The sequence below is a fragment of the Triticum aestivum genome, chromosome 3A, assembly GCF_018294505.1.
Source record: "Triticum aestivum cultivar Chinese Spring chromosome 3A, IWGSC CS RefSeq v2.1, whole genome shotgun sequence".
Classification (NCBI taxonomy): Eukaryota; Viridiplantae; Streptophyta; class Magnoliopsida; order Poales; family Poaceae; genus Triticum; species Triticum aestivum.
The window spans coordinates 195,918,466-195,927,319 of NC_057800.1; positions in this window are offsets into that span (position 1 = coordinate 195,918,466).

Below are 8,854 nucleotides of genomic sequence, written 5' to 3' on the forward strand. Positions count from 1 at the left end.
AATATGCCCACGTAGCTGTTACTTAACTGCAGGTGCATTCAGTCACTGACATATGGGCTCAACAGGGGTCTGGCCCACATGTCAGTGATGCAACTGGACCGGCAGTTAAGTCAGTGTAGCTCAGTCCATATCTTATGTAGGTGTGCCATTGCTCGCTATAAATACTGCGCCTCCCACAAGGCGACATCCATTTCCGCTGAGAAGAAGGCTGAGGAAGAAAAGCGCACCGCGGAACAAGCTGCCTGGGAGGCCTATGTCGCGTCCGAGAGAGTCATGCAATTGGATCTTTGGCAGAAGGCTCGTGCGAGGGCCGTGAGGGTGGCGGAGGACGCCCATGCCGACGCCCTGAGTGCAGTCGGGCCCAAGCGCCTCATCTACGCTTGGCGGTACGTGGACCGGGTGCACACTTCCAGCGAGGAGTACCTGTTGGCACCAGATCACCACACCGATGAGATCGCGCTCGCCCACCGGCAAGCCGCCAATCAGCACCTCGCGAGTTGCGAGGCTGGGGAAGAGGCGTTGTGTCGGCGCGCTGGGAAACGGCCGCACACCAGGGCACTCGTGGCGCGCCGCAAGCGCTCCTGCGAGCGCCGTGGCTTTTAGGAGGAGTATAATTTTTGTTTCGTAAGGCGATCTCATTATTTTTGGGATGCAAATGATAAATCCCGAACGTTCAGGAATTTTTAGCGTCCTTAATTAAGTATGTAAAAGGAAAAGTTTGGAAACCTTGTGTATTCGTACGCATTTTGCAAGTACGTGCATATAGAACAAACTTTACTATATACTATCGCAGGAAAAGAATTCTATGAGACCAGGTCTCACGCGAGACCCATCCTGATGGATGACACATGGCATTCACAAATCACAAAGCATCCCCCACCCCCACTTAAAATCAGGGGGGAGAGATTAGATGATTTGTGATTTGTGAATGCCACGTGTCATCCATCAGGACGGGTCTCACCTGCTAACCGTGAGACCTGGTCTCATATAATTTTTTTCCACTCTCGCACTACACGTCTCTCTCGATATATGCTTGCAGATTGTGCTACTCCCTCCGTCCAGGTCAATAAGTCATCTTTGGTTGTGCACCGTGACCAAGAAGGAGGGAAGACTTATACACCTAGACGGAGGGAGTACTACTATTACTTATGTACGTGCAAATGCATGTTTTAACATTACGATGCGGTTTTTGTAAAAGTAGAAAAACAACACTGGTCAAGCTTGTGAAACGATTCAATGCAAAACAAATGCAAAAATGCTCGTTTGATTGTTTACTTTTAGCTTCCTTCTCTGTGGTTATTTCTCTGTCGTACTTTGTACGGAGTATCTCACCGGTTGGAAAGGCATGCAAATTCCCAAACCGCTTCCTACACCCTGTATCTCACTGGTTGCCGGCGTTGACGTTGTCGCCCATGTCGTCGAGGATGAGGTTGCCGAGGTCGGGGAAGAAGTCGTCGTTCGCAACTAATCATGTGGACTAGCATAGTAGTAGGATAGAGAGTAGAAACATGAATTTTACCACGATTTCGAACAGGAAGGACGGAAACACATACGGTGCAACGGGAGCAGCACCGTTGGCGTTGAGGTTGTCGCCCATGTCCAAACACCACGTAGACACGGTCTTTGAGCATGGTTTGTAGTCGTTACACGCTCGGGCATTAAAGTTTGTAACTATTTTAGATTAGAATATACTACTCCTCCGGTGCTACTAGTAGAGCAGAGTCCTACTCTACTACTCTACTCAAGCAAGTTAGGGCATAGCATTGTAGGGAGTACCAGTACTGTGATCACTCAAGAAAGTTGTCTGGCATCGACATGACCCTACGCTGCTGGTATGTGTCTCGTAAGTCAAGCGGCATGCTATAGTCATCATCACCTGTCCACTTCCTGCAGCACATATGCGCTTCTCCATCTTTGTCCGCACATAATCTCGTCCAATCTTACATCCCCGCTAAGGCGCCTCCCCCCCTCGTCCGAAACCCAAGCACTAACAATGGCAGAACCGAGCAACGTCCGCCGAAAGAGTGGCTGGAATTCGCTCCCCACGGAGGTAATCAAGCTCATTGTTCCGCGTGTGGACAATCTTAGTACCATGCCGCTCGCCGCGTGCTCGTCGGGGCTGTACCGTTTACTCAAAGCCCTCAGGCCGGAGCTTTTTAAGCCAGCTCCTTGCTTGATGATGCCGCCTGATCTTCAGAAATGGCGTGTCATGCAGCATAACGATCATAGGGTGGCGAGCATCAACCCCCTTGACTGTGATCCGATCCCCGTCAGCCTCAACTACATTAACGATATGTACTGGGTCAGGATGAACACATCTTGGATGGTGCTCGTCGACGATCGCGGCAGCTGGATGCTCGTGGAGGTCTACACCCGGCGATTGATCACCCTTCCTTCGATTAACACTGCACTGCTTTGGCACGGCGGCCCAGAATACTCGGATTCTTACAGTAGCCAACATGATACCAAGTTTGATTTTCTCAAGGTTGTAATCTGCCAAGTGCCCACAAGATCTGTGAATTATAAAGACTTCAGGCTAATTGTGTTCTTCAACCACGATCTCGCCTATCTGACAGGTCACTGCGGTAAGTGGATAAATATGCACGTCCATCGCAGGATAATACATCCTCCATGGTTCTCTGATGACATTGAACATAAGGGCTTCATTTACGCTGTCGACTCCTTCTATGGCTGGACGTATTGCTGGCCTACTCCAGTCATCGCTAAAATGGCTGTTACAGCAGTATGTTACTTTCCTATGATATCATGATGGCTTGCCTATATTACTGTCAACATTTGCTGAAAAAATATTCATGCTCATGTTCTTAAGATTGACTAAACCAAGAGCCTTTTTTTATTTGACTCCAACTTGATATGATGTTGTTGTTGGGGAACGTAGTAATTCCAAAAAAATTCTTACGCACACGCAAGATCATGGTAATGCATAGCAACGAGAGGGGTGAGTGTTGTCTACGTACCCTCGTAGATGGAAGTGGAAGCGTTAGCACAACGCGGTTGATGTAGTCGTACGTCTTCACGGCCCGACCGATCAAGCACCAAAACTACAGCACCTCCGAGTTCTAGCACATGTTTAGCTCGATGACGATCCCCGGACTCTGATCCAGCAGAATGTCGGGGAAGAGTTCCGTCAGCACGACGGCATGGTGATGATCTTGATGTTCTACCGTCGCAGGGCTTCGCCTAAGGACCGCTACAATATTATCGAGGATTATGGTGGAAGGGGGCACCGCACACGGCTAAGAGATCAATGGTCAATTGTTGTGTCTTTGGGGTGCCCCCCCTGCACCCGTATATAAAGGAGCAAGGGAGCAGGAGGCCGGCCCTAGGAGGGGGCGCGCCAAGTGTGGAGTCCTACTAGGACTCCCTAGTCCTAGTAGGATTCCACCTCCCATATGGACTAGGAAAAGAGGAAGGGAAAAGGAGAAGGAAGGAAGGGGGCGCCCCCCTTCCCTAGTCCAATTCGGACCAGACCAACGGGAGGGGTGCGACCACCCTTGAGGCCCTTTTCCTTCTTTCCCGTATGGCCCAATAAGGCCCAATACGTATTCCCGTAACTCTCCGGTACTGTGAAAAATACCCGAATCACTCGGAACCTTTCCGATGTCCGAATATAGTCGTCCAATATATCGATCTTTATGTCTCGACCATTTCGAGACTCCTCGTTATGTCCCCGATCTCATCCGGGACTCCAAACTCCTTCGGTACATCAAAACTCATAAACTCATAATATAACTATCATCGAAACCTTAAGCGTGTGGACCCTATGGGTTCGAGAACAATGTAGACATGACTGTAACACCCTGGATGTAATTTACCCAATATGTAATCCAACTCTTGCCATTTTCGGTGTAAGTTATTTTATTTTCTCGGGTTCGGGTTTCTGTCTCCGTGTGTTGTTATCGTTGTCATGCATCTCATATCATGTCATCATGTGCATTTCATTTGCATACGTGTTCATCTCATGCATTCGAGCATTTTCCCCGTTGTCCGTTTTACATTCCGGCGCTCTGTTCTCCTCCGGTGGTCATTTCTACCTTTCTTTCGTGTGTGGGGATTAAAAATTTCCGGATTGGACCGAGACTTGCCAAGCGGCCTTGGTTTACTACCGGTAGACCGCCTGTCAAGTTTCGTACCATTTGGACTTCGTTTGATGCTCCAACGGTTAACCGAGGGACCAAAAAGGCCTCGTGTGTGTTGCAGCCCAACACCCCTCCAAGTTGTCCCAAAACCCACCAAAACCCTCTCCATCATCTAGAGCGTTCGATCACGATCGCGTGGCCGAAAACCGCACCTCATTTGGACTCTTCTGGCTCCTCCTATGCCTATATATAGACCCCCTCCTCAAAATCCGGATCTCCCCCGTCCAAACCCTAAAAAAATATCTCCTCCACCGCCGCCGGACATCTTCGCCGCCGACGGACATGTCCGTCCGCCATGTCCGCCGCCATGTGTCGCTCCGGGAGTGGCCAACGCCCGCGCCCACCTCGCCGGCCCGCCCGGGCCCAGGCGGGGCCCCCCGGCCCGAGCCGCCGCCTCCCGCGAGCCAGATCCGCCCGCTGCCTGCGCCCTTCTCCTTCCCCGACGCTGACGAGCCGCCGCCGCCGCCTCTCCGCCTCGGCCACCGACCGCCGCAAGCCGCCCACCCCCCCGCCGAAACCACGGCGAGCTCCGGCTTCGGCGACCTCCTCCGCCTCGTCCCGCGACTTCCCCCACCGGACCACCTCTTGCTCCGGCCGCCCAGCTCTCGTTGGTGAACAGTAACGGCGGCGATCCTCGAAATCCGCGCCAGATCTAGATGTGAGGATTTGGACGGTTGACTTTTTTGCCCGAAACCCTAAATATTTTTCCCTGTTCATCGTGCTATAACTTTGCATTTGTAACTCCGTTTTGGACATATAGCATATCAAGATGTTCGTCTCAGAGAGTACATCATTTAATTCCATAGCATCATTTTCTTTTGAGTTCATCTTGATACCCGAAATGCTGTTATAAGTGTGCTATTTGAGATAATTGTCAGATCTGCTGCTCCAATTAGATATTTGTCATTTTTGCCATGATTATTGTGTGCATGATATGCCCATGAGCTCTACATGTGTTTTGTTATATGTTTTGCCATCTATCCAGAGGTGCAACCCATGTATTTTTGTGATGTGTGTGGTGACTAGCACAAGCTTGCAAAGTGAGGCACTTGGTAATGCTGATTTCAGGGACTTAGCATTTCCACTAAGTCCTTGGCCTATTTATCTCATTATGCCATATGTTCATGTTGTTTCCTAGTGATCCATGCCATGCTGTACTTTGCCATGTTCAGGTCCTGTAGCATATTGTTTTCATGCTCTAAAGAGTGCTATCTGATCTGATATTCCAGACAAGTGTTAATTTCACTAAGTCTGAAATTTGTTTGTCAAATGCATTTTCGCCATACTTGTTTGAACCTGTTAATGCATGAATTGGCCGTAGCTCAGTGCTAGTCTTTTGTTAAGCATCATGAATGGATCCCTTCCATGTATTTTTTTTGTCATGTTTGAGTGCTGTAGCATGTTCATCTTGTTGCATTTAGATGGCTACTTGCTGTAAATCGCAGAACGTGGTCATATTTGAATTGCTTGCCATTTCCAAACCGTAGCTCCGATTCCGATGATCTTTATATCATTTTCAAGCGATTTCATCTCATCTTTCCGGTGGCATACTTGGATTTCCAGGTTGAAGCCAGGTTCATGCATTCCTTGTCAAATCTTGCATATGCATCACATATTGCATCCCGCATAGCATACCATCTTTGCATCATGTTGTTTGAGCTTTGCACGTGGTTGATTGTGTCCTTGTTGCTTGTTTGTCTTGTTTGGGTAGAGCCGGGAGACGAGTTCGCTAACGAGGAGCCCGTTGAGTTTGCTTTCAAGGATCCAGTCAACTCTGACAACTTTGCAGGCAAGATGATCATACCCTCGAAATCACTACTATCTTTGGTTTTTTAGATGCTCGCTCTTTTGCTATGCCTATGCTACGATGCCTACCACTTGCTTATCATGCCTCCCAAATTGCTATGTCAAACCTCTAACCCACCATGTCCTAGCAAGCCATTGATTGGCTATGTTACCGCTTTGCTCAGCCCCTCTTATAGCGTTGCTAGTTGCAGGTGAAGATTGGAGACTGTTCCTTGTTGGAACATTATTTACTTGTTGGGATATCATTATATTGCCATGTTATCTTAATGCATCTATATACTTGGTAAAGGGTGGAAGGCTCGGCCTCTCGCCTAGTGTTTTGTTCCACTCTCGCGCCCTAGTTTCCGTCATATCAGTGTTATGTTCCCGGATTTTGCGTTCCTTACGCGGTTGGGTTATAATGGGAACCCCTTGATAGTTCGTCTTGAGTAAAGCTTTTTCCAGCAATGCCCAACCTTGGTTTTACCATTTGCCACCTAGCCTCTCTTTCCCTTGGGTTTCCGGAGCCCGAGGGTCATCTTATTTAGACCCCCCCGGGCCAGTGCTCCTCTGAGTGTTGGTCCGACCGAGTAGACTGCAGGGCCACCTCGGGGCAACTTGAGGGTTGGTTTTACTCGTAGGATGTCTCATTTGAGTGTGCCCTGAGAACGAGATATGTGCAGCTCCTATCAGGATTTGTCGGCACATTTGGGCGGTGTTGCTGGATTTGTTTTAACCTGTCAAAGTGTCTTGTAGAACCGGGATACCGAGTCTGATCGGAACGTCTCGGGAGGAGGTCTATTCCTTCGTTGACCGTGAGAGCTTGTCATGGGCTAAGTTGGGACTCCCCTGCAAGGATTTGAACTTTCGAAAGCCGTGCCCGCGGTTATCGGCAGATGGGAATTTGTTAATGTCCAGTTGTAGATAACTTGAACCTTAACTTAATTAAAATGAATCAACTGTGTGAGTTACCGTGATGGTCTCTTCTCAGCGGAGTCTGGGAAGTGAACACGGTGTTGGAGTAATGCTTGCGCAGGTTGCTCTCTAGTTACTCGCTCGCGCTTTGCCTCCTCTTCTCGCTCTCTTTTGCGAACAGGATAGCCACCATATATGCTAATCGCTCGTTGCAGCTCCACATATTTTCCTTGCCTTACCTATTAAGCTTAAATAGTCTTGATCGCGAGGGTGCGAGATTGCTGAGTCCCTGTGGCTCACAGATTACTTCCAAACCAGATGCAGGACCCGATGATTCCATTCCAGATGACGCGCTTGAGCTCAAGTGGGAGTTCGACGAGGACTCACGCCGATACTACGTGTCTTTCCCTGATGATCAGTAGTAGTGCCCAGTTGGGGCGATCGGGACTGTGTCGCATGTTGGGTTGTTCTTCTATTTTGGCGCCATAGTCGGGCCATGAGTGTTTGAATGTCGTAATGCTATTTATGTACTTTGATTGGCGTGGCGAGTGTAAGACAACTATGTATTTCCCCTTTTATTATCTATATTACATGGGATGATGTGAAGTTTGCCTAACTTGCGGCATTGCCTTCAATGCGATTATGCCTCTAAGTCGTGCCTCGACACGTGGGAGCTATAGTCGCATCGAGGGTGTTACAAGTTGGTAATCAGAGCCTTCCCCGACCTTAGGAGCCCCCATTGATTGATCGTTTTTAGCGGCCGAGTTGTGTCTAGAAAAAATGTTTTGAGTCATTTAGGATTTATATATCGGAGAGTTTAGGAATTCTTTTTACTCCCCAGTCTCCTCATCGCTCTGGTAAGGCATCCTGACGTAGATTTTTGACTATTCTCTTCTCAAATGTCACTAAATTTTTTTTTAGGATCATGCGGGTATCTTGGAATCGTTCCGATGGTTTTGTGACGAGAACATTGTTCTTGGTGCCTCCTGTCTTTAGGGGTTGTGGCAGTGTCCCGGGGAGTTGAGCTCCGAGGTGTTGTCACCACAATTTTATCATTACAGTTCTGGAATACCTGAGTTTAGTACGCCGACATCGAAAATCTCTTTTATGCAGTTCGTTGGTGAGATAACCTCGACGCCACCCAGTATTGGGGCGGGAGTTCGGGAGTATCGCCATAACTTGTATAACGGATGCTTTTCGAAGGTTGAGGTAGATGGTTTCCGAAGTTTTTCTCGGTTATGTGTTGAAGGATGGATACAACTGGATGTAGGATTTGCTAGATTTGGGTGAGATATTATGCTTCCCCTGTATCCCCAACACCTGATTGCAAAACCGGAAAGGTTCGGGAGTTTCATAGGTGGGAATTCTTGTAGCTCTAGTTCTTCTTCCACGGATATTTGGTTTGAGATTGGGATTTCTTTCCGAGTATTTGTTCTTGATCCGTACCTTGTTGATTTATTTTCTCTACTTAAATTCTAAGTGGCTTCTCAATTTATGGATATGTGACCATTTCAAGTGGAATGCATTCGTTCATTTTGTTCGGATGTGAAGACTATATGTTGCAATTTTCATTCCGTTGGATTCAGCTTCAATATTCGTCTATCAATGTGCTAATGGATGTCAACCTCTTCAGGATGGCTCCTCCAACGCGCACGACTCTGAATCCTGATCCGCCACCACCTCCACCTCCTCCGGAGGCATGGCAGGCTGTGATGGCCACAACCAATGCAAACACGCAGTTGATCATGCAAATTCTTCAAGAGCGCAATCAAGCGAACCAAGGCAACCAAGGCAACAATCAGAATCACTTTGCTACACTCAACCAGTTCCTTGCTAATGGGCCAAAGACTTTCAGCAATTGTGTTGAGGCAACCGATGCTGACGATTGGCTCATGGATCTGTGCAAGCATTTCGAGTGCAGTAACGTCAGGCCCGAGGACTTCGTCAAGTTCGCTTCCTTCCAACTCAAAGACCAAGCTGCAGAGTGGTTCCAG